Source organism: Taudactylus pleione, unplaced genomic scaffold, assembly GCF_031769625.1.
Source record: "Taudactylus pleione unplaced genomic scaffold, aTauple2 ptg000473l, whole genome shotgun sequence".
In the NCBI taxonomy this organism is placed as follows: domain Eukaryota; kingdom Metazoa; phylum Chordata; class Amphibia; order Anura; family Myobatrachidae; genus Taudactylus; species Taudactylus pleione.
The window spans coordinates 5,325,953-5,350,378 of NW_028284875.1; the positions used below are offsets into that span (position 1 = coordinate 5,325,953).

Sequence of the window (24,426 nt, forward strand, 5' to 3'; positions counted from 1 at the left end):
AAAGCAGATGTGTGTACTGGTACCTTAAAAACAGTCATGTTTGTGATTTTTTTCTGCCTTCATATCAGGATGTTCAGGTAGCAGATGATAATCATTAACATTAGAAAAAAAATTACATTTGCTCCAGGTGAGGCTTGAACTCACAACCTCGGCATTGCTCAACAGATACTGTCTTATAAGTACCGCGCGCTAACCGATTGCGCCACAGGAGCACATGGTCAAAGTGTATTATTTTTAGTTGAGTGATTTTAGCATCGAGTTGACTAAGTATATTAACTTGGTTTATTAATTTTAAATTAGTTACTTTTTAAATCCACTAAACTACTGCACCCAATACTAAAGTACCTAATAAAAGTAATATTCCAATCATAAGTTAATCAATTATATTGTGCATTTGTGTTATTGCCCAGTTTTATGTATCCTTAGGTGTATATTGCAATGAATTCATGCCATTGCTGTACAGTTCAATATTATCAAAATAGTAAAATAATTCCTGTTTATAAATAATTTCTGTTTATTTATCTTAAATAATATTTGCTATAAATATATGTAAATTCAATGTTGCATAGGGAAAATACACACTATAATACCAAAAAGTGCAGTATCTTTAAATAAAAATAAGTTAAATCTCACTTGTGCTCTATATTTAAAGGTAAACATTGTTTTTTTGGTCTGTAGCACCTAAATTGTCAGTAAAGTCAGTGTCCAAAGAAATATAAAAAGCAGAAAATTACCCTTTTGATGACATGGATGAAAGGACTTCAAGAAACCCATCAGCAATTGCCATAGACATTGTTATTTTGTAGCCACTCTGATATTAAATTGCAATTAAAACTTAATAGGTATGTTTTGGTATATATGGATTTCATGCAATACCATTAAGACAGTCACCTGCATTGAAAAAAAACATAACTTCTAGAATGAGAATGAGCATCAAAGGAACATGCATCCTAGATGAGACTTGAAGCCACTGTCCCAGGTGATAGCAAACTTATCCGGAAACTAATCCACAATGTCATCAGGATAAATGTCTGCTTTTAGATACAGGGCCATAATTTTGCAAGCTGAACAGTACCGGATTGTTAAGCAGATAAAAGTTTCTGGTGGAGCCATTTGTGCAGTATCAAGCAAGAATAAAGGGAACATCTCCAGTAATTATATGGATGAAATAAAGCCCAGATGAGACTTGAAACCACAATCCCTAGCTTAGGAGGCCAGTGCCTTATCCATTAGGCCAGTGGGGCTTAGTAACATCTTTGTGTGAAACTGATTTTTTCATTAGTATAATCATTAATTGTTGCGATATAGGAAAGCCGTTTATTTGTGTTCTTTGCTTTACAAATCCCAGCATGAAATGTGATTGTACTAACCAGACCTAATAGTGTGGACCCTCATGTTACATTGCAGCAAAACAGATTGATGCAACTCTTTTACCAATAAAGAGGTAGTCTTTTGCATTCCATTTTGTTGACTAACTAAAGTAATGTTTACAGTGTATATGAACCAAAGCAGATGTGTGTACTGGTACCTTAAAAACAGTCATGTTTGTGATTTTTTTCTGCCTTCATATCAGGATGTTCAGGTAGCAGATGATAATCATTAACATTAGAAAAAAAATTACATTTGCTCCAGGTGAGGCTTGAACTCACAACCTCGGCATTGCTCAACAGATACTGTCTTATAAGTACCGCGCGCTAACCGATTGCGCCACAGGAGCACATGGTCAAAGTGTATTATTTTTAGTTGAGTGATTTTAGCATCGAGTTGACTAAGTATATTAACTTGGTTTATTAATTTTAAATTAGTTACTTTTTAAATCCACTAAACTACTGCACCCAATACTAAAGTACCTAATAAAAGTAATATTCCAATCATAAGTTAATCAATTATATTGTGCATTTGTGTTATTGCCCAGTTTTATGTATCCTTAGGTGTATATTGCAATGAATTCATGCCATTGCTGTACAGTTCAATATTATCAAAATAGTAAAATAATTCCTGTTTATAAATAATTTCTGTTTATTTATCTTAAATAATATTTGCTATAAATATATGTAACTTCAATGTTGCATAGGGAAAATATACACTATAATACCAAAAAGTGCAGTATCTTTAAATAAAAATAAGTTAAATCTCCCTTGTGCTCTATATTTAAAGGTAAACATTGTTTTGTTGGTCTGTAGCACCTAAATTGTCAGTAAAGTCAGTGTCCAAAGAAATATAAAAAGCAGAAAATTACCCTTTTGATGACATGGATGAAAGGACTTCAAGAAACCCATCAGCAATTGCCATAGACATTGTTATTTTGTAGCCACTCTGATATTAAATTGCAATACCATTAAGACAGTCACCTGCATTGAAAAAAAGCATAACTTCTAGAATGAGAATGAGCATCAAAGGAACATGCATCCTAGATGAGACTTGAAGCCACTGTCCCAGGTGATAGCAAACTTATCCGGAAACTAATACACAATGTCATCAGGATAAATGTCTGCTTTTAGATACAGGGCCCTAATTTTGCAAGCTGAACAGTACCGGATTGTTAAGCAGATAAAAGTTTCTGGTGGAGCCATTTGTGCAGTATCAAGCAAGAATAAAGGGAACATCTCCAGTAATTATATGGATGAAATAAAGCCCAGATGAGACTTGAAACCACAATCCCTAGCTTAGGAGGCCAGTGCCTTATCCATTAGGCCAGTGGGGCTTAGTAACATCTTTGTGTGAAACTGATTTTTTCATTAGTATAATCATTAATTGTTGCGATATAGGAAAGCCGTTTATTTGTGTTCTTTGCTTTACAAATCCCAGCATGAAATGTGATTGTACTAACCAGACCTAATAGTGTGGACCCTCATGTTACATTGCAGCAAAACAGATTGATGCAACTCTTTTACCAATAAAGAGGTAGTCTTTTGCATTCCATTTTGTTGACTAACTAAAGTAATGTTTACAGTGTATATGAACCAAAGCAGATATGTGTACTGGTACCTTAAAAACAGTCATGTTTGTGATTTTTTTCTGCCTTCATATCAGGATGTTCAGGTAGCAGATGATAATCATTAACTGATGACATTAGAAAAAAAATTACATTTGCACCAGGTGAGGGTTGAACTCACAACCTTGGCATTGCTCAACAGATACTGTCTTATAAGTACGGCACGCTAACTGATTGCGCCACAGGAGCACATGGTCAAAGTGTATTATTTTTAGTTGAGTGATTTTAGCATCGAGTTGACTAAGTATATTAACTTGGTTTATTAATTTTAAATTAGTTACTTTTTAAATCCACTAAACTACTGCACCCAATACTAAAGTACCTAATAAAAGTAATATTCTAATCATAAGTGAATCAATTATATTGTGCATTTGTGTTATTGCCCAGTTTTATGTATCCTTAGGTGTATATTGCAATGAATTCATGCCATTGCTGTACAGTTCAATATTATCAAAATTGTAAAATAATTCCTGTTTATAAATAATTTCTGTTTATTTATCTTAAATAATATTTGCTATAAATATATGTAACTTCAATGTTGCATAGGGAAAATATACACTATAATACCAAAAAGTGCAGTATCTTTAAATAAAAATAATTTAAATCTCACTTGTGCTCTATATTTAAAGGTAAACATTGTTTTTTTGGTCTGTAGCACCTAAATTGTCAGTAAAGTCAGTGTCCAAAGAAATATAAAATGCAGAAAATTACCCTTTTGATGACATGGATGAATGGACTTCAAGAAACCCATCAGCAATTGCCATAGACATTGTTATTTTGTAGCCACTCTGATATTAAATTGCAATTAAAACTTAATAGGTATGTTTTGGTATATATGGATTTCATGCAATATCATTAAGACAGTCACCTGCATTGAAAAAAAACATAACTTCTAGAATGAGAATGAGCATCAAAGGAACATGCATCCTAGATGAGACTTGAAGCCACTGTCCCAGGTGATAGCAAACTTATCCGGAAACTAATCCACAATGTCATCAGGATAAATGTCTGCTTTTAGATACAGGGCCATAATTTTGCAAGCTGAACAGTACCGGATTGTTAAGCAGATAAAAGTTTCTGGTGGAGCCATTTGTGCAGTATCAAGCAAGAATAAAGGGAACATCTCCAGTAATTATATGGATGACATAAAGCCCAGATGAGACTTGAAACCACAATCCCTAGCTTAGGAGGCCAGTGCCTTATCCATTAGGCCAGTGGGGCTTAGTAACATCTTTGTGTGAAACTGATTTTTTCATTAGTATAATCATTAATTGTTGTGATATAGGAAAGCCGTTTATTTGTGTTCTTTGCTTTACAAATCCCAGCATGAAATGTGATTGTACTAACCAGACCTAATAGTGTGGACCCTCATGTTACATTGCAGCAAAACAGATTGATGCAACTCTTTTACCAATAAAGAGGTAGTCTTTTGCATTCCATTTTGTTGACTAACTAAAGTAATGTTTACAGTGCATATGAACCAAAGCAGATGTGTGTACTGGTACCTTAAAAACAGTCATGTTTGTGATTTTTTTCTGCCTTCATATCAGGATGTTCAGGTAGCAGATGATAATCATTAACTGATGACATTAGAAAAAAAATTACATTTGCTGCAGGTGAGGCTTGAACTCACAACCTCGGCATTGCTCAACAGATACTGTCTTATAAGTACCGCGCGCTAACTGATTGCGCCACAGGAGCACATGGTCAAAGTGTATTATTTTTAGTTGAGTGATTTTAGCATCGAGTTGACTAAGTATATTAACTTGGTTTATTAATTTTAAATTAGTTACTTTTTAAATCCACTAAACTACTGCACCCAATACTAAAGTACCTAATAAAAGTAATATTCCAATCATAAGTTAATCAATTATATTGTGCATTTGTGTTATTGCCCAGTTTTATGTATCCTTAGGTGTATATTGCAATGAATTCATGCCATTGCTGTACAGTTCAATATTATCATAATTGTAAAATAATTCCTTTTTATAAATAATTCCTGTTTATTTATCTTAAATAATATTTGCTATAAATATATGTAACTTCAATGTTGCATAGGGAAAATATACACTATAATACCAAAAAGTGCAGTATCTTTAAATAAAAATAAGTTAAATCTCACTTGTGCTCTATATTTAAAGGTAAACATTGTTTTTTTGGTCTGTAGCACCTAAATTGTCAGTAAAGTCAGTGTCCAAAGAAATATAAAATGCAGAAAATTACCCTTTTGATGACATGGATGAATGGACTTCAAGAAACCCATCAGCAATTGCCATAGACATTGTTATTTTGTAGCCACTCTGATATTAAATTGCAATTAAAACTTAATAGGTATGTTTTGGTATATATGGATTTCATGCAATACCATTAAGACAGTCACCTGCATTGAAAAAAAGCATAACTTCTAGCATGAGAATGAGCATCAAAGGAACATGCATCCTAGATGAGACTTGAAGCCACTGTCCCAGGTGATAGCAAACTTATCCGGAAACTAATACACAATGTCATCAGGATAAATGTCTGCTTTTAGATACAGGGCCATAATTTTGCAAGCTGAACAGTACCGGATTGTTAAGCAGATAAAAGTTTCTGGTGGAGCCATTTGTGCAGTATCAAGCAAGAATAAAGGGAACATCTCCAGTAATTATATGGATGAAATAAAGCCCAGATGAGACTTGAAACCTCAATCCCTAGCTTAGGAGGCCAGTGCATTATCCTTTAGGCCAGTGGGGCTTAGTAACATCTTTGTGTGAAACTGATTTTTTCATTAGTATAATCATTAATTGTTGCGATATAGAAAAGCCGTTTATTTGTGTTCTTTGCTTTACAAATCCCAGCATGAAATGTGATTGTACTAACCAGACCTAATAGTGTGGACCCTCATGTTACATTGCAGCAAAACAGATTGATGTAACTCTTTTACCAATAAAGAGGTAGTCTTTTGCATTCCATTTTGTTGACTAACTAAAGTAATGTTTACAGTGCATATGAACCAAAGCAGATGTGTGTACTGGTACCTTAAAAACAGTCATGTTTGTGATTTTTTTCTGCCTTCATATCAGGATGTTCAGGTAGCAGATGATAATCATTAACTGATGACATTAGAAAACAAATTACATTTGCTCCAGGTGAGGCTTTGCTCCAGGTGAGGCATTGCTCAACAGATACTGTCTTATAAGCACTGCGCGCTGACCGATTGCACCACAGGAGCACATGGTCAAATTGTATTATTTTTAGTTGAGTGATTTTAGCATCGAGTTGACTAAGTATATTAACTTGGTTTATTAATTTTAAATTAGTTACTTTTTAAATCCACTAAACTACTGCACCCAATACTAAAGTACCTAATAAAAGTAATATTCCAATCATAAGTTAATCAATTATATTGTGCATTTGTGTTATTGCCCAGTTTTATGTATCCTTAGGTGTATATTGCAATGAATTCATGCCATTGCTGTACAGTTCAATATTATCATAATTGTAAAATAATTCCTTTTTATAAATAATTCCTGTTTATTTATCTTAAATAATATTTGCTATAAATATATGTAACTTCAATGTTGCATAGGGAAAATATACACTATAATACGAAAAAGTGCAGTATCTTTAAATAAAAATAAGTTAAATCTCACTTGTGCTCTATATTTAAAGGTAAACATTGTTTTTTTGGTCTGTAGCACCTAAATTGTCAGTAAAGTCAGTGTCCAAAGAAATATAAAAAGCAGAAAATTACCCTTTTGATGACATGGATGAAAGGACTTCAAGAAACCCATCAGCAATTGCCATAGACATTGTTATTTTGTAGCCACTCTGATACTAAATTGCAATTAAAACTTAATAGGTATGTTTTGGTATATATGGATTTCATGCAATACCATTAAGACAGTCACCTGCATTGAAAAAAAGCATAACTTCTAGAATGAGAATGAGCATCAAAGGAACATGCATCCTAGATGAGACTTGAAGCCACTGTCCCAGGTATTACCAAACTTATCCGGAAACTAATCCACAATGTCATCAGGATAAATGTCTGCTTTTAGATACAGGGCCATAATTTTGCAAGCTGAACAGTACCGGATTGTTAAGCAGATAAAAGTTTCTGGTGGAGCCATTTGTGCAGTATCAAGCAAGAATAAAGGGAACATCTCCAGTAATTATATGGATGAAATAAAGCCCAGATGAGACTTGAAACCACAATCCCTAGCTTAGGAGGCCAGTGCCTTATCCATTAGGCCAGTGGGGCTTAGTAACATCTTTGTGTGAAACTGATTTTTTCATTAGTATAGTCATTAATTGTTGCGATATAGGAAAGCCATTTATTTGTGTTCTTTGCTTTACAAATCCCAGCAAGAAATGTGATTGTACTAACCAGACCTAATAGTGTGGACCCTCATGTTACATTGCAGCAAAACAGATTGATGCAACTCTTTTACCAATAAAGAGGTAGTCTTTTGCATTCCATTTTGTTGACTAACTAAAGTAATGTTTACAGTGCATATGAACCAAAGCAGATGTGTGTACTGGTACCTTAAAAACAGTCATGTTTGTGATTTTTTTCTGCCTTCATATCAGGATGTTCAGGTAGCAGATGATAATCATTAACTGATGACATTAGAAAAAAAATTACATTTGCTCCAGGTGAGGCTTGAACTCACAACCTCGGCATTGCTCAACAGATACTGTCTTATAAGTACTGCGCGCTGACCGATTGCACCACAGGAGCACATGGTCAAAGTGTATTATTTTTAGTTGAGTGATTTTAGCATCGAGTTGACTAAGTATATTAACTTGGTTTATTAATTTTAAATTAGTTACTTTTTAAATCAACTAAACTACTGCACCCAATACTAAAGTACCTAATAAAAGTAATATTCTAATCATAAGTTAATCAATTATATTGTGCATTTGTGTTATTGCCCAGTTTTATGTATCCTTAGGTGTATATTGCAATGAATTCATGCCATTGCTGTACAGTTCAATATTATCAAAATTGTAAAATAATTCCTGTTTATAAATAATTCCTGTTTATTTATCTTAAATAATATTTGCTATAAATATATGTAACTTCAATGTTGCATAGGGAAAATATACACTATAATACCAAAAAGTGCACTATCTTTAAATAAAAATAAGTTAAATCTCACTTGTGCTCTATATTTAAAGGTAAACATTGTTTTTTTGGTCTGTAGCACCTAAATTGTCAGTAAAGTCAGTGTCCAAAGAAATATAAAATGCAGAAAATTACCCTTTTGATGACATGGATGAATGGACTTCAAGAAACCCATCAGCAATTGCCATAGACATTGTTATTTTGTAGCCACTCTGATATTAAATTGCAATTAAAACTTAATAGGTATGTTTTGGTATATATGGATTTCATGCAATACCATTAAGACAGTCACCTGCATTGAAAAAAAGCATAACTTCTAGAATGAGAATGAGCATCAAAGGAACATGCATCCTAGATGAGACTTGAAGCCACTGTCCCAGGTGATAGCAAACTTATCCGGAAACTAATCCACAATGTCATCAGGATAAATGTCTGCTTTTAGATACAGGGCCATAATTTTGCAAGCTGAACAGTACCGGATTGTTAAGCAGATAAAAGTTTCTGGTGGAGCCATTTGTGCAGTATCAAGCAAGAATAAAGGGAACATCTCCAGTAATTATATGGATGAAATAAAGCCCAGATGAGACTTGAAACCACAATCCCTAGCTTAGGAGGCCAGTGCCTTATCCATTAGGCCAGTGGGGCTTAGTAACATCTTTGTGTGAAACTGATTTTTTCATTAGTATAGTCATTAATTGTTGCGATATAGGAAAGCCGTTTATTTGTGTTCTTTGCTTTACAAATCCCAGCATGAAATGTGATTGTACTAACCAGACCTAATAGTGTGGACCCTCATGTTACATTGCAGCAAAACAGATTGATGCAACTCTTTTACCAATAAAGAGGTAGTCTTTTGCATTCCATTTTGTTGACTAACTAAAGTAATGTTTACAGTGCATATGAACCAAAGCAGATGTGTGTACTGGTACCTTAAAAACAGTCATGTTTGTGATTTTTTTCTGCCTTCATATCAGGATGTTCAGGTAGCAGATGATAATCATTAACTGATGACATTAGAAAACAAATTACATTTGCTCCAGGTGAGGCTTGAACTCACAACCTCGGCATTGCTCAACAGATACTGTCTTATAAGTACCGCGCGCTAACCGATTGCGCCACAGGAGCACATGGTCAAATTGTATTATTTTTAGTTGAGTGATTTTAGCATCGAGTTGACTAAGTATATTAACTTGGTTTATTAATTTTAAATTAGTTACTTTTTAAATCCACTAAACTACTGCACCCAATACTAAAGTACCTAATAAAAGTAATATTCTAATCATAAGTTAATCAATTATATTGTGCATTTGTGTTATTGCCCAGTTTTATGTATCCTTAGGTGTATATTGCAATGAATTCATGCCATTGCTGTACAGTTCAATATTATCAAAATTGTAAAATAATTCCTGTTTATAAATAATTCCTGTTTATTTATCTTAAATAATATTTGCTATAAATATATGTAACTTCAATGTTGCATAGGGAAAATATACACTATAATACCAAAAAGTGCAGTATCTTTAAATAAAAATAAGTTAAATCTCACTTGTGCTCTATATTTAAAGGTAAACATTGTTTTTTTGGTCTGTAGCACCTAAATTGTCAGTAAAGTCAGTGTCCAAAGAAATATAAAAAGCAGAAAATTACCATTTTGATGACATGGATGAAAGGACTTCAAGAAACCCATCAACAATTGCCATAGACATTGTTATTTTGTAGCCACTCTGATATTAAATTGCAATTAAAACTTAATAGGTATGTTTTGGTATATATGGATTTCATGCAATACCATTAAGACAGTCACCTGCATTGAAAAAAAGCATAACTTCTAGAATGAGAATGAGCATCAAAGGAACATGCATCCTAGATGAGACTTGAAGCCACTGTCCCAGGTGATAGCAAACTTATCCGGAAACTAATCCACAATGTCATCAGGATAAATGTCTGCTTTTAGATACAGGGCCATAATTTTGCAAGCTGAACAGTACCGGATTGTTAAGCAGATAAAAGTTTCTGGTGGAGCCATTTGTGCAGTATCAAGCAAGAATAAAGGGAACATCTCCAGTAATTATATGGATGAAATAAAGCCCAGATGAGACTTGAAACCACAATCCCTAGCTTAGGAGGCCAGTGCCTTATCCATTAGGCCAGTGGGGATTAGTAACATCTTTGTGTGAAACTGATTTTTTCATTAGTATAGTCATTAATTGTTGCGATATAGGAAAGCCGTTTATTTGTGTTCTTTGCTTTACAAATCCCAGCATGAAATGTGATTGTACTAACCAGACCTAATAGTGTGGACCCTCATGTTACATTGCAGCAAAACAGATTGATGCAACTCTTTTACCAATAAAGAGGTAGTCTTTTGCATTCCATTTTGTTGACTAACTAAAGTAATGTTTACAGTGCATATGAACCAAAGCAGATGTGTGTACTGGTACCTTAAAAACAGTCATGTTTGTGATTTTTTTCTGCATTCATATCAGGATGTTCAGGTAGCAGATGATAATCATTAACTGATGACATTAGAAAAAAAATTACATTTGCTCCAGGTGAGGCTTGAACTCACAACCTCGGCATTGCTCAACAGATACTGTCTTATAAGTACTGCGCGCTGACCGATTGCACCACAGGAGCACATGGTCAAAGTATATTATTTTTATTTGAGTGATTTTAGCATCGAGTTGACTAAGTATATTAACTTGGTTTATTAATTTTAAATTAGTTACTTTTTAAATCCACTAAACTACTGCACCCAATACTAAAGTACCTAATAAAAGTAATATTCCAATCATAAGTTAATCAATTATATTGTGCATTTGTGTTATTGCCCAGTTTTATGTATCCTTAGGTGTATATTGCAATGAATTCATGCCATTGCTGTACAGTTCAATATTATCATAATTGTAAAATAATTCCTGTTTATAAATAATTCCTGTTTATTTATCTTAAATAATATTTGCTATAAATATATGTAACTTCAATGTTGCATAGGGAAAATATACACTATAATACCAAAAAGTGCAGTATCTTTAAATAAAAATAAGTTAAATCTCACTTGTGCTCTATATTTAAAGGTAAACATTGTTTTTTTGGTCTGTAGCACCTAAATTGTCAGCAAAGTCAGTGTCCAAAGAAATATAAAAAGCAGAAAATTACCCTTTTGATGACATGGATGAAAGGACTTCAAGAAACCCATCAGCAATTGCCATAGACATTGTTATTTTGTAGCCACTCTGATATTAAATTGCAATTAAAACTTAATAGGTATGTTTTGGTATATATGGATTTCATGCAATACCATTAAGACAGTCACCTGCATTGAAAAAAAGCATAACTTCTAGAATGAGAATGAGCATCAAAGGAACATGCATCCTAGATGAGACTTGAAGCCACTGTCCCAGGTGATAGCAAACTTATGCGGAAACTAATCCACAATGTCATCAGGATAAATGTCTGCTTTTAGATACAGGGCCATAATTTTGCAAGCTGAACAGTACCGGATTGTTAAGCAGATAAAAGTTTCTGGTGGAGCCATTTGTGCAGTATCAAGCAAGAATAAAGGGAGCATCTCCAGTAATTATATGGATGAAATAAAGCCCAGATGAGACTTGAAACCACAATCCCTAGCTTAGGAGGCCAGTGCCTTATCCATTAGGCCAGTGGGGCTTAGTAACATCTTTGTGTGAAACTGATTTTTTCATTAGTATAGTCATTAATTGTTGCGATATAGGAAAGCCGTTTATTTGTGTTCTTTGCTTTACAAATCCCAGCATGAAATGTGATTGTACTAACCAGACCTAATAGTGTGGACCCTCATGTTACATTGCAGCAAAACAGATTGATGCAACTCTTTTACCAATAAAGAGGTAGTCTTTTGCATTCCATTTTGTTGACTAACTAAAGTAATGTTTACAGTGCATATGAACCAAAGCAGATGTGTGTACTGGTACCTTAAAAACAGTCATGTTTGTGATTTTTTTCTGCCTTCATATCAGGATGTTCAGGTAGCAGATGATAATCATTAACTGATTTTGTAGCCACTCTGATATTAAATTGCAATACCATTAAGACAGTCACCTGCATTGAAAAAAAGCATAACTTCTAGAATGAGAATGAGCATCAAAGGAACATGCATCCTAGATGAGACTTGAAGCCACTGTCCCAGGTGATAGCAAACTTATCCGGAAACTAATCCACAATGTCATCAGGATAAATGTCTGCTTTTAGATACAGGGCCATAATTTTGCAAGCTGAACAGTACCGGATTGTTAAGCAGATAAAAGTTTCTGGTGGAGCCATTTGTGCAGTATCAAGCAAGAATAAAGGGAACATCTCCAGTAATTATATGGATGAAATAAAGCCCAGATGAGACTTGAAACCACAATCCCTAGCTTAGGAGGCCAGTGCCTTATCCATTAGGCCAGTGGGGCTTAGTAACATCTTTGTGTGAAACTGATTTTTTCATTAGTATAATCATTAATTGTTGCGATATAGGAAAGCCGTTTATTTGTGTTCTTTGCTTTACAAATCCCAGCATGAAATGTGATTGTACTAACCAGACCTAATAGTGTGGACCCTCATGTTACATTGCAGCAAAACAGATTGATGCAACTCTTTTACCAATAAAGAGGTAGTCTTTTGCATTCCATTTTGTTGACTAACTAAAGTAATGTTTACAGTGTATATGAACCAAAGCAGATATGTGTACTGGTACCTTAAAAACAGTCATGTTTGTGATTTTTTTCTGCCTTCATATCAGGATGTTCAGGTAGCAGATGATAATCATTAACTGATGACATTAGAAAAAAATTACATTTGCACCAGGTGAGGCTTGAACTCACAACCTTGGCATTGCTCAACAGATACTGTCTTATAAGTACCGCACGCTAACCGATTGCGCCACAGGAGCACATGGTCAAAGTGTGTTATTTTTAGTTGAGTGATTTTAGCATCGAGTTGACTAAGTATATTAACTTGGTTTATTAATTTTAAATTAGTTACTTTTTAAATCCACTAAACTACTGCACCCAATACTAAAGTACCTAATAAAAGTAATATTCTAATCATAAGTTAATCAATTATATTGTGCATTTGTGTTATTGCCCAGTTTTATGTATCCTTAGGTGTATATTGCAATGAATTCATGCCATTGCTGTACAGTTCAATATTATCAAAATTGTAAAATAATTCCTGTTTATAAATAATTTCTGTTTATTTATCTTAAATAATATTTGCTATAAATATATGTAACTTCAATGTTGCATAGGGAAAATATACACTATAATACCAAAAAGTGCAGTATCTTTAAATAAAAATAATTTAAATCTCACTTGTGCTCTATATTTAAAGGTAAACATTGTTTTTTTGGTCTGTAGCACCTAAATTGTCAGTAAAGTCAGTGTCCAAAGAAATATAAAAAGCAGAAAATTACCCTTTTGATGACATGGATGAAAGGACTTCAAGAAACCCATCAGCAATTGCCATAGACATTGTTATTTTGTAGCCACTCTGATATTAAATTGCAATTAAAACTTAATAGGTATGTTTTGGTATATATGGATTTCATGCAATACCATTAAGACAGTCACCTGCATTGAAAAAAAGCATAACTTCTAGAATGAGAATGAGCATCAAAGGAACATGCATCCTAGATGAGACTTGAAGCCACTGTCCCAGGTGATAGCAAACTTATCCGGAAACTAATCCACAATGTCATCAGGATAAATGTCTGCTTTTAGATACAGGGCCATAATTTTGCAAGCTGAACAGTACCGGATTGTTAAGCAGATAAAAGTTTCTGGTGGAGCCATTTGTGCAGTATCAAGCAAGAATAAAGGGAACATCTCCAGTAATTATATGGATGAAATAAAGCCCAGATGAGACTTGAAACCTCAATCCCTAGCTTAGGAGGCCAGTGCATTATCCTTTAGGCCAGTGGGGCTTAGTAACATCTTTGTGTGAAACTGATTTTTTCATTAGTATAATCATTAATTGTTGCGATATAGAAAAGCCGTTTATTTGTGTTCTTTGCTTTACAAATCCCAGCATGAAATGTGATTGTACTAACCAGACCTAATAGTGTGGACCCTCATGTTACATTGCAGCAAAACAGATTGATGCAACTCTTTTACCAATAAAGAGGTAGTCTTTTGCATTCCATTTTGTTGACTAACTAAAGTAATGTTTACAGTGCATATGAACCAAAGCAGATGTGTGTACTGGTACCTTAAAAACAGTCATGTTTGTGATTTTTTTCTGCCTTCATATCAGGATGTTCAGGTAGCAGATGATAATCATTAACTGATGACATTAGAAAAAAAATTACATTTGCTCCAGGTGAGGCTTTAACTCACAACCTCGGCATTGCTCAACAGATACTGTCTTATAAGTACTGCGCGCTGACCGATTGCACCACAGGAGCACATGGTCAAAGTGTTTTATTTTTAGTTGAGTGATTTTAGCATCGAGTTGACTAAGTATATTAACTTGGTTTATTAATTTTAAATTAGTTACTTTTTAAATCCACTAAACTACTGCACCCAATACTAAAGTACCTAATAAAAGTAATATTCCAATCATAAGTTAATCAATTATATTGTGCATTTGTGTTATTGCCCAGTTTTATGTATCCTTAGGTGTATATTGCAATGAATTCATGCCATTGCTGTACAGTTCAATATTATCAAAATTGTAAAATAATTCCTGTTTATAAATAATTCCTGTTTATTTATCTTAAATAATATTTGCTATAAATATATGTAACTTCAATGTTGCATAGGGAAAATATACACTATAATACCAAAAAGTGCAGTATCTTTAAATAAAAATAAGTTAAATCTCACTTGTGCTCTATATTTAAAGGTAAACATTGTTTTTTTGGTCTGTAGCACCTAAATTGTCAGTAAAGTCAGTGTCCAAAGAAATATAAAATGCAGAAAATTACCCTTTTGATGACATGGATGAATGGACTTCAAGAAACCCATCAGCAATTGCCATAGACATTGTTATTTTGTAGCCACTCTGATATTAAATTGCAATTAAAACTTAATAGGTATGTTTTGGTATATATGGATTTCATGCAATATCATTAAGACAGTCACCTGCATTGAAAAAAAAGCATAACTTCTGGTGGAGCCATTTGTGCAGTATCAAGCAAGAATAAAGGGAACATCTCCAGTAATTATATGGATGAAATAAAGCCCAGATGAGACTTGAAACCACAATCCCTAGCTTAGGAGGCCAGTGCCTTATCCATTAGGCCAGTGGGGCTTAGTAACAACTTTGTGTGAAACTGATTTTTTCATTAGTATAATCATTAATTGTTGCGATATAGGAAAGCCGTTTATTTGTGTTCTTTGCTTTACAAATCCCAGCATGAAATGTGATTGTACTAACCAGACCTAATAGTGTGGACCCTCATTTTACATTGCAGCAAAACAGATTGATGCAACTCTTTTACCAATAAAGAGGTAGTCTTTTGCATTCCATTTTGTTGACTAACTAAAGTAATGTTTACAGTGCATATGAACCAAAGCAGATGTGTGTACTGGTACCTTAAAAACAGTCATGTTTGTGATTTTTTTCTGCCTTCATATCAGGATGTTCAGGTAGCAGATGATAATCATTAACTGATGACATTAGAAAAAAAATTACATTTGCTCCAGGTGAGGCTTGAACTCACAACCTCAGCATTGCTCAACAGATACTGTCTTATAAGTACCGCGCGTTAACCTATTGCGCCACAGGAGCACATGTTCAAATTGTATTATTTTTAGTTGAGTGATTTTAGTATCGAGTTGACTAAGTATATTAACTTGGTTTATTAATTTTAAATTAGTTACTTTTTAAATCCACTAAACTACTGCACCCAATACTAAAGTACCTAATAAAAGTAATATTCCAATCATAAGTTAATCAATTATATTGTGCATTTGTGTTATTGCCCAGTTTTATGTATCCTTAGGTGTATATTGCAATGAATTCATGCCATTGCTGTACAGTTCAATATTATCAAAATTGTAAAATAATTCCTGTTTATAAATAATTTCTGTTTATTTATCTTAAATAATATTTGCTATAAATATATGTAACTTCAATGTTGCATAGGGAAAATATACACTATAATACCAAAAAGTGCAGTATCTTTAAATAAAAATAAGTTAAATCTCACTTGTGCTCTATATTTAAAGGTAAACATTGTTTTTTTGGTCTGTAGCACCTAAATTGTCAGTAAAGTCAGTGTCCAAAGAAATATAAAAAGCAGAAAATTACCCTTTTGATGACATGGATGAAAGGACTTCAAGAAACCCATCAGCAATTGCCATAGACATTGTTATTTTGTAGCCACTCTGATATTAAATTGCAATTAAAACTTAATAGGTATGTTTTGGTATATATGGATTTCATGCAATACCATTAAGACAGTCACCTGCATTGAAAAAAAGCATAACTTCTAGAATGAGAATGAGCATCAAAGGAACATGCATCCTAGATGAGACTTGAAGCCACTGTCCCAGGTGATAGCAAACTTATCCGGAAACTAATCCACAATGTCATCAGGATAAATGTCTGCTTTTAGATACAGGGCCATAATTTTGCAAGCTGAACAGTACCGGATTGTTAAGCAGATAAAAGTTTCTGGTGGAGCCATTTGTGCAGTATCAAGCAAGAATAAAGGGAACATCTCCAGTAATTATATGGATGACATAAAGCCCAGATGAGACTTGAAACCACAATCCCTAGCTTAGGAGGCCAGTGCCTTATCCATTAGGCCAGTGGGGCTTAGTAACATCTTTGTGTGAAACTGATTTTTTCATTAGTATAATCATTAATTGTTGCGATATAGGAAAGCCGTTTATTTGTGTGCTTTGCTTTACAAATCCCAGCATGAAATGTGATTGTACTAACCAGACCTAATAGTGTGGACCCTCATGTTACATTGCAGCAAAACAGATTGATGCAACTCTTTTACCAATAAAGAGGTAGTCTTTTGCATTCCATTTTGTTGACTAACTAAAGTAATGTTTACAGTGCATATGAACCAAAGCAGATGTGTGTACTGGTACCTTAAAAACAGTCATGTTTGTGATTTTTTTCTGCCTTCATATCAGGATGTTCAGGTAGCAGATGATAATCATTAACTGATGACATTAGAAAAAAAATTACATTTGCTGCAGGTGAGGCTTGAACTCACAACCTCGGCATTGCTCAACAGATACTGTCTTATAAGTACCGCACGCTAACCGATTGCGCCACAGGAGCACATGGTCAAAGCGTATTATTTTTAGTTGAGTGATTTTAGCATCGAGTTGACTAAGTATATTAACTTGGTTTATTAATTTTAAATTAGTTACTTTTTAAATCCACTAAACTACTGCACCCAATACTAAAGTACCTAATAAAAGTAATATTCCAATCATAAGTTAATCAATTATATTGTGCATTTGTGTTATTGCCCAGTTTTATGTATCCTTAGGTGTATATTGCAATGAATTCATGCCATTGCTGTACAGTTCAATATTATCAAAATAGTAAAATAATTCCTGTTTATAAATAATTTCTGTTTATTTATCTTAAATAATATTTGCTATAAATATATGTAACTTCAATGTTGCATAGGGAAAATATACACTATAATACCAAAAAGTGCAGTATCTTTAAATAAAAATAAGTTAAATCTCCCTTGTGCTCTATATTTAAAGGTAAACATTGTTTTTTTGGTCTGTAGCACCTAAATTGTCAGTAAAGTCAGTGTCCAAAGAAATATAAAAAGCAGAAAATTACCCTTTTGATGACATGGATGAAAGGACTTCAAGAAACCCATCAGCAATTGCCATAGACATTGTTATTTTGTAGCCACTCTGATATTAAATTGCAATTAAAACTTAATAGGTATGTTTTGGTATATATGGATTTCATGCAATACCATTAAGACAGTCACCTGCATTGAAAAAAAGCATAACTTCTAGAATGAGAATGAGCATCAAAGGAACATGCATCCTAGATGAGATTTGAAGCCACTGTCCCAGGTGATAGCAAACTTATCCGGAAACTAATCCACAATGTCATCAGGATAAATGTCTGCTTTTAGATACAGGGCCATAATTTTGCAAGCTGAACAGTACCGGATTGTTAAGCAGATAAAAGTTTCTGGTGGAGCCATTTGTGCAGTATCAAGCAAGAATAAAGGGAACATCTCCAGTAATTATATGGATGACATAAAGCCCAGATGAGACTTGAAACCACAATCCCTAGCTTAGGAGGCCAGTGCCTTATCCATTAGGCCAGTGGGGCTTAGTAACATCTTTGTGTGAAACTGATTTTTTCATTAGTATAATCATTAATTGTTGCGATATAGGAAAGCCGTTTATTTGTGTTCTTTGCTTTACAAATCCCAGCATGAAATGTGATTGTACTAACCAGACCTAATAGTGTGGACCCTCATGTTACATTGCAGCAAAACAGATTGATGCAACTCTTTTACCAATAAAGAGGTAGTCTTTTGCATTCCATTTTGTTGACTAACTAAAGTAATGTTTACAGTGCATATGAACCAAAGCAGATGTGTGTACTGGTACCTTAAAAACAGTCATGTTTGTGATTTTTTTCTGCCTTCATATCAGGATGTTCAGGTAGCAGATGATAATCATTAACTGATGACATTAGAAAAAGAATTACATTTGCTGCAGGTGAGGCTTGAACTCACAACCTCGGCATTGCTCAACAGATACTGTCTTATAAGTACCGCACGCTAACCGATTGCGCCACAGGAGCACATGGTCAAAGTGTATTATTTTTAGTTGAGTGATTTTAGCATCGAGTTGACTAAGTATATTAACTTGGTTTATTAATTTTAAATTAGTTACTTTTTAAATCCACTAAACTACTGCACCCAATACTAAAGTACCTAATAAAAGTAATATTCCAATCATAAGTTAATCAATTATATTGTGCATTTGTGTTATTGCCCAGTTTTATGTATCCTTAGGTGTATATTGCAATGAATTCATGCCATTGCTGTACAGTTCAATATTATCAAAATAGTAAAATAATTCCTGTTTATAAATAATTTCTGTTTATTTATCTTAAATAATATTTGCTATAAATATATGTAACTTCAATGTTGCATAGGGAAAATATACACTATAATACCAAAAAGTGCAGTATCTTTAAATAAAAATAAGTTAAATCTCCCTTGTGCTCTATATTTAAAGGTAAACATTGTTTTTTTGGTCTGTAGCACCTAAATTGTCAGTAAAGTCAGTGTCCAAAGAAATATAAAAAGCAGAAAATTACCCTTTTGATGACATGGATGAAAGGACTTCAAGAAACCCATCAGCAATTGCCATAGACATTGTTATTTTGTAGCCACTCTGATATTAAATTGCAATACCATTAAGACAGTCACCTGCATTGAAAAAAAGCATAACTTCTAGAATGAGAATGAGCATCAAAGGAACATGCATCCTAGATGAGACTTGAAGCCACTGTCCCAGGTGATAGCAAACTTATCCGGAAACTAATCCACAATGTCATCAGGATAAATGTCTGCTTTTAGATACAGGGCCATAATTTTGCAAGCTGAACAGTACCGGATTGTTAAGCAGATAAAAGTTTCTGGTGGAGCCATTTGTGCAGTATCAAGCAAGAATAAAGGGAACATCTCCAGTAATTATATGGATGAAATAAAGCCCAGATGAGACTTGAAACCACAATCCCTAGCTTAGGAGGCCAGTGCCTTATCCATTAGGCCAGTGGGGCTTAGTAACATCTTTGTGTGAAACTGATTTTTTCATTAGTATAATCATTAATTGTTGCGATATAGGAAAGCCGTTTATTTGTGTTCTTTGCTTTACAAATCCCAGCATGAAATGTGATTGTACTAACCAGACCTAATAGTGTGGACCCTCATTTTACATTGCAGCAAAACAGATTGATGCAACTCTTTTACCAATAAAGAGGTAGTCTTTTGCATTCCATTTTGTTGACTAACTAAAGTAATGTTTACAGTGCATATGAACCAAAGCAGATGTGTGTACTGGTACCTTAAAAACAGTCATGTTTGTGATTTTTTTCTGCCTTCATATCAGTATGTTCAGGTAGCAGATGATAATCATTAACTGATGACATTAGAAAAAAAATTACATTTGCTCCAGGTGAGGCTTGAACTCACAACCTCGGCATTGCTCAACAGATACTGTCTTATAAGTACCGCGCGCTAACCGATTGCGCCACAGGAGCACATGTTCAAATTGTATTATTTTTAGTTGAGTGATTTTAGCATCGAGTTGACTAAGTATATTAACTTGGTTTATTAATTTTAAATTAGTTACTTTTTAAATCCACTAAACTACTGCACCCAATACTAAAGTACCTAATAAAAGTAATATTCCAATCATAAGTTAATCAATTATATTGTGCATTTGTGTTATTGCCCAGTTTTATGTATCCTTAGGTGTATATTGCAATGAATTCATGCCATTGCTGTACAGTTCAATATTATCAAAATTGTAAAATAATTCCTGTTTATAAATAATTTCTGTTTATTTATCTTAAATAATATTTGCTATAAATATATGTAACTTCAATGTTGCATAGGGAAAATACACACTATAATACCAAAAAGTGCAGTATCTTTAAATAAAAATAAGTTAAATCTCACTTGTGCTCTATATTTAAAGGTAAACATTGTTTTTTTGGTCTGTAGCACCTAAATTGTCAGTAAAGTCAGTGTCCAAAGAAATATAAAAAGCAGAAAATTACCCTTTTGATGACATGGATGAAAGGACTTCAAGAAACCCATCAGCAATTGCCATAGACATTGTTATTTTGTAGCCACTCTGATATTAAATTGCAATTAAAACTTAATAGGTATGTTTTGGTATATATGGATTTCATGCAATACCATTAAGACAGTCACCTGCATTGAAAAAAAACATAACTTCTAGAATGAGAATGAGCATCAAAGGAACATGCATCCTAGATGAGACTTGAAGCCACTGTCCCAGGTGATAGCAAACTTATCCGGAAACTAATCCACAATGTCATCAGGATAAATGTCTGCTTTTAGATACAGGGCCATAATTTTGCAAGCTGAACAGTACCGGATTGTTAAGCAGATAAAAGTTTCTGGTGGAGCCATTTGTGCAGTATCAAGCAAGAATAAAGGGAACATCTCCAGTAATTATATGGATGACATAAAGCCCAGATGAGACTTGAAACCACAATCCCTAGCTTAGGAGGCCAGTGCCTTATCCATTAGGCCAGTGGGGCTTAGTAACATCTTTGTGTGAAACTGATTTTTTCATTAGTATAATCATTAATTGTTGCGATATAGGAAAGCCGTTTATTTGTGTTCTTTGCTTTACAAATCCCAGCATGAAATGTGATTGTACTAACCAGACCTAATAGTGTGGACCCTCATGTTACATTGCAGCAAAACAGATTGATGCAACTCTTTTACCAATAAAGAGGTAGTCTTTTGCATTCCATTTTGTTGACTAACTAAAGTAATGTTTACAGTGCATATGAACCAAAGCAGATGTGTGTACTGGTACCTTAAAAACAGTCATGTTTGTGATTTTTTTCTGCCTTCATATCAGGATGTTCAGGTAGCAGATGATAATCATTAACTGATGACATTAGAAAAAAAATTACATTTGCTGCAGGTGAGGCTTGAACTCACAACCTCGGCATTGCTCAACAGATACTGTCTTATAAGTACCGCGCGCTAACCGATTGCGCCACAGGAGCACATGGTCAAAGTTTATTATTTTTAGTTGAGTGATTTTAGCATCGAGTTGACTAAGTATATTAACTTGGTTTATTAATTTTAAATTAGTTACTTTTTAAATCCACTAAACTACTGCACCCAATACTAAAGTACCTAATAAAAGTAATATTCCAATCATAAGTTAATCAATTATATTGTGCATTTGTGTTATTGCCCAGTTTTATGTATCCTTAGGTGTATATTGCAATGAATTCATGCCATTGCTGTACAGTTCAATATTATCAAAATTGTAAAATAATTCCTGTTTATAAATAATTTCTGTTTATTTATCTTAAATAATATTTGCTATTAATATATGTAACTTCAATGTTGCATAGGGAAAATACACACTATAATACCAAAAAGTGCAGTATCTTTAAATAAAAATAAGTTAAATCTCACTTGTGCTCTATATTTAAAGGTAAACATTGTTTTTTTGGTCTGTAGCACCTAAATTGTCAGTAAAGTCAGTGTCCAAAGAAATATAAAAAGCAGAAAATTACCCTTTTGATGACATGGATGAAAGGACTTCAAGAAACCCATCAGCAATTGCCATAGACATTGTTATTTTGTAGCCACTCTGATATTAAATTGCAATTAAAACTTAATAGGTATGTTTTGGTATATATGGATTTCATGCAATACCATTAAGACAGTCACCTGCATTGAAAAAAAGCATAACTTCTAGAATGAGAATGAGCATCAAAGGAACATGCATCCTAGATGAGACTTGAAGCCACTGTCCCAGGTGATAGCAAACTTATCCGGAAACTAATCCACAATGTCATCAGGATAAATGTCTGCTTTTAGATACAGGGCCATAATTTTGCAAGCTGAACAGTACCGGATTGTTAAGCAGATAAAAGTTTCTGGTGGAGCCATTTGTGCAGTATCAAGCAAGAATAAAGGGAACATCTCCAGTAATTATATGGATGAAATAAAGCCCAGATGAGACTTGAAACCACAATCCCTAGCTTAGGAGGCCAGTGCCTTATCCATTAGGCCAGTGGGGCTTAGTAACATCTTTGTGTGAAACTGATTTTTTCATTAGTATAATCATTAATTGTTGCGATATAGGAAAGCCGTTTATTTGTGTTCTTTGCTTTACAAATCCCAGCATGAAATGTGATTGTACTAACCAGACCTAATAGTGTGGACCCTCATGTTACATTGCAGCAAAACAGATTGATGCAACTCTTTTACCAATAAAGAGGTAGTCTTTTGCATTCCATTTTGTTGACTAACTAAAGTAATGTTTACAGTGTATATGAACTAAAGCAGATGTGTGTACTGGTACCTTAAAAACAGTCATGTTTGTGATTTTTTTCTGCCTTCATATCAGGATGGTCAGGTAGCAGATGATAATCATTAACATTAGAAAAAAAATTACATTTGCTCCAGGTGAGGCTTGAACTCACAACCTCGGCATTGCTCAACAGATACTGTCTTATAAGTACCGCGCGCTAACCGATTGCGCCACAGGAGCACATGGTCAAAGTGTATTATTTTTAGTTGAGTGATTTTAGCATCGAGTTGACTAAGTATATTAACTTGGTTTATTAATTTTAAATTAGTTACTTTTTAAATCCACTAAACTACTGCACCCAATACTAAAGTACCTAATAAAAGTAATATTCCAATCATAAGTTAATCAATTATATTGTGCATTTGTGTTATTGCCCAGTTTTATGTATCCTTAGGTGTATATTGCAATGAATTCATGCCATTGCTGTACAGTTCAATATTATCAAAATAGTAAAATAATTCCTGTTTATAAATAATTTCTGTTTATTTATCTTAAATAATATTTGCTATAAATATATGTAACTTCAATGTTGCATAGGGAAAATATACACTATAATACCAAAAAGTGCAGTATCTTTAAATAAAAATAAGTTAAATCTCCCTTGTGCTCTATATTTAAAGGTAAACATTGTTTTTTTGGTCTGTAGCACCTAAATTGTCAGTAAAGTCAGTGTCCAAAGAAATATAAAAAGCAGAAAATTACCCTTTTGATGACATGGATGAAAGGACTTCAAGAAACCCATCAGCAATTGCCATAGACATTGTTATTTTGTAGCCACTCTGATATTAAATTGCAATACCATTAAGACAGTCACCTGCATTGAAAAAAAGCATAACTTCTAGAATGAGAATGAGCATCAAAGGAACATGCATCCTAGATGAGACTTGAAGCCACTGTCCCAGGTGATAGCAAACTTATCCGGAAACTAATCCACAATGTCATCAGGATAAATGTCTGCTTTTAGATACAGGGACATAATTTTGCAAGCTGAACAGTACCGGATTGTTAAGCAGATAAAAGTTTCTGGTGGAGCCATTTGTGCAGTATCAAGCAAGAATAAAGGGAACATCTCCAGTAATTATATGGATGAAATAAAGCGCAGATGAGACTTGAAACCACAATCCCTAGCTTAGGAGGCCAGTGCCTTATCCATTAGGCCAGTGGGGCTTAGTAACATCTTTGTGTGAAACTGATTTTTTCATTAGTATAATCATTAATTGTTGCGATATAGGAAAGCCGTT

General features: G+C 33.7%; 12 non-coding genes across 12 annotated transcripts; all 12 read right to left on the reverse strand.

Annotated features, from left to right (window-relative positions):
* Positions 1 to 119: 119 nt before the first annotated feature.
* On the reverse strand, positions 120 to 212 carry TRNAI-UAU (transfer RNA isoleucine (anticodon UAU)). Its single transcript is given in 2 exon segments — positions 120 to 155; positions 175 to 212. It is a non-coding gene; the product is annotated as a tRNA-Ile (tRNA).
* Positions 213 to 1,624: 1,412 nt separating this feature from the next.
* On the reverse strand, positions 1,625 to 1,717 carry TRNAI-UAU (transfer RNA isoleucine (anticodon UAU)). The gene is given in 2 exon segments: positions 1,625 to 1,660; positions 1,680 to 1,717. It is a non-coding gene; the product is annotated as a tRNA-Ile (tRNA).
* Positions 1,718 to 7,625: 5,908 nt separating this feature from the next.
* On the reverse strand, positions 7,626 to 7,718 carry TRNAI-UAU (transfer RNA isoleucine (anticodon UAU)). The gene is given in 2 exon segments: positions 7,626 to 7,661; positions 7,681 to 7,718. It is a non-coding gene; the product is annotated as a tRNA-Ile (tRNA).
* A 1,419-nt stretch (positions 7,719 to 9,137) lies between these two features.
* TRNAI-UAU (transfer RNA isoleucine (anticodon UAU)) lies at positions 9,138 to 9,230 on the reverse strand. Its single transcript is given in 2 exon segments — positions 9,138 to 9,173; positions 9,193 to 9,230. It is a non-coding gene; the product is annotated as a tRNA-Ile (tRNA).
* A 1,419-nt stretch (positions 9,231 to 10,649) lies between these two features.
* On the reverse strand, positions 10,650 to 10,742 carry TRNAI-UAU (transfer RNA isoleucine (anticodon UAU)). Its single transcript is given in 2 exon segments — positions 10,650 to 10,685; positions 10,705 to 10,742. It is a non-coding gene; the product is annotated as a tRNA-Ile (tRNA).
* Positions 10,743 to 12,924: 2,182 nt separating this feature from the next.
* Positions 12,925 to 13,017, reverse strand: TRNAI-UAU (transfer RNA isoleucine (anticodon UAU)). The gene is given in 2 exon segments: positions 12,925 to 12,960; positions 12,980 to 13,017. It is a non-coding gene; the product is annotated as a tRNA-Ile (tRNA).
* Positions 13,018 to 15,764: 2,747 nt separating this feature from the next.
* On the reverse strand, positions 15,765 to 15,857 carry TRNAI-UAU (transfer RNA isoleucine (anticodon UAU)). The gene is given in 2 exon segments: positions 15,765 to 15,800; positions 15,820 to 15,857. It is a non-coding gene; the product is annotated as a tRNA-Ile (tRNA).
* A 1,419-nt stretch (positions 15,858 to 17,276) lies between these two features.
* Positions 17,277 to 17,369, reverse strand: TRNAI-UAU (transfer RNA isoleucine (anticodon UAU)). Its single transcript is given in 2 exon segments — positions 17,277 to 17,312; positions 17,332 to 17,369. It is a non-coding gene; the product is annotated as a tRNA-Ile (tRNA).
* A 1,419-nt stretch (positions 17,370 to 18,788) lies between these two features.
* On the reverse strand, positions 18,789 to 18,881 carry TRNAI-UAU (transfer RNA isoleucine (anticodon UAU)). Its single transcript is given in 2 exon segments — positions 18,789 to 18,824; positions 18,844 to 18,881. It is a non-coding gene; the product is annotated as a tRNA-Ile (tRNA).
* Positions 18,882 to 20,255: 1,374 nt separating this feature from the next.
* Positions 20,256 to 20,348, reverse strand: TRNAI-UAU (transfer RNA isoleucine (anticodon UAU)). Its single transcript is given in 2 exon segments — positions 20,256 to 20,291; positions 20,311 to 20,348. It is a non-coding gene; the product is annotated as a tRNA-Ile (tRNA).
* A 1,419-nt stretch (positions 20,349 to 21,767) lies between these two features.
* Positions 21,768 to 21,860, reverse strand: TRNAI-UAU (transfer RNA isoleucine (anticodon UAU)). The gene is given in 2 exon segments: positions 21,768 to 21,803; positions 21,823 to 21,860. It is a non-coding gene; the product is annotated as a tRNA-Ile (tRNA).
* Positions 21,861 to 23,272: 1,412 nt separating this feature from the next.
* On the reverse strand, positions 23,273 to 23,365 carry TRNAI-UAU (transfer RNA isoleucine (anticodon UAU)). The gene is given in 2 exon segments: positions 23,273 to 23,308; positions 23,328 to 23,365. It is a non-coding gene; the product is annotated as a tRNA-Ile (tRNA).
* Positions 23,366 to 24,426: the final 1,061 nt, after the last annotated feature.